Consider the following 1,506-nt stretch of genomic DNA (forward strand, 5'->3'; position numbering starts at 1 on the left):
TGGTAGACTATAATTGATTTATATATCACTAAGTTCACTTTGTTTACTAGGTAAATACACGCTATGAGATGGTAGACTATAATTGATTTATATATCACTAAGTTCACTTTGTGTACTCGACAAATGCATGCTATGATATGCTACACTATAATTGATCTATATATCTCTTTGTTTACTTGGTAAATACACGCTATGAGATGGTAGACTATAATTGATTTATATATCACTAAGTTCACTTTGTGTACTCGACAAATGCATGCTATGATATGCTACACTATAATTGATCTATATATCTCTTTGTTTACTTGGTAAATACACGCTATGAGATTTACTCTTTAACCACTTGTTGTAAGTAACTCTGTAAACTTTAACTTGAAGTTTAGAGCTTACTCTTGGACATCGTTTTATATATATATTAATATAAAAACAAAACTTCAAATTGTTATTTTACAAACTAAAATCAATGTAGTATTCTGACCAGTTTTGTATATATACTAGCTGAGTTACCCGGCGTTGCACGGTGAAAATTTAGATTTGAAATGTATAGATCAGTAATTTTTTCAGCAAATTATTCAATAAGTAGACAAAAGCTGTGATGCGAGAAATTAAAAATCAATTAATCAAACAAAGCTTTATTTGAAATTAGAATTTACAATACTTCTTTGTATACAACATTGCATGTTTTTCCAAAAGGAGAGTATACATAAAGATTGTTAGCTGTTCCTACTCTAGAGCATCCTACATACAGTTGGCCATGAAAGAAGCAGTCTGCTTGTAACTGTAGCCCAACAACTTTCACTGTTTGTCCCTGTGATTTGTTGATCGACATGGCAAATCTTAATCTTACTGGAAATTGTAAGCGCCTAAACTGAAACGGCATCTCTGATGTTATTAGAGGTATCCTAGGAATAAAAGTATCTTCAACCTGGCCACAACCAGTTTGAATTTGTGCTTCAATGACATGAGGCTGTAATGCCTTTATTATTAATCTGGTACCATTGCAGAGCTTAGGCTGATCTAAATTTCGTAGAAGCATTATAGGAGCTCCAACTTTAAGTTGTAGTTGGTGAGGAGACAATCTTGGAGATTCCAAAAAATTTAGAAACTCCGTTGGATAGTTGACAACTTCTTTTTGATCGATAACTGTATCAACTGATTTGTAAATATAAGGATTCCCTGGAATATGTTGGAGTAGTTGTTGGTTGATAGAATTAACTGTCACATTTTGCGGTGCCAATATTGTTCTTTTCACACAACCAAGTAAAGTCTTTGTAGTGATAACTAAAGCTAGTAAATACTTTTTCTGTTAATTCATTAACACTTTGGACCACTGTGCTGATTGTAGATATAATGATCTTGTTGTCATGGTCAAAAATGTATTACAAAAAAATGGCGCAATAATCATTAATTGTCAATTTCTTCATTAAATACTATACAAAATAAATGACACCATTAAATTTCTCGTAAAAAAACTGGTTATTATGAAGTTATTTTAAAATTTGTAAG

Source organism: Limulus polyphemus, unplaced genomic scaffold, assembly GCF_000517525.1.
Source record: "Limulus polyphemus unplaced genomic scaffold, Limulus_polyphemus-2.1.2 Scaffold146, whole genome shotgun sequence".
NCBI classification, from domain to species: domain Eukaryota; kingdom Metazoa; phylum Arthropoda; class Merostomata; order Xiphosura; family Limulidae; genus Limulus; species Limulus polyphemus.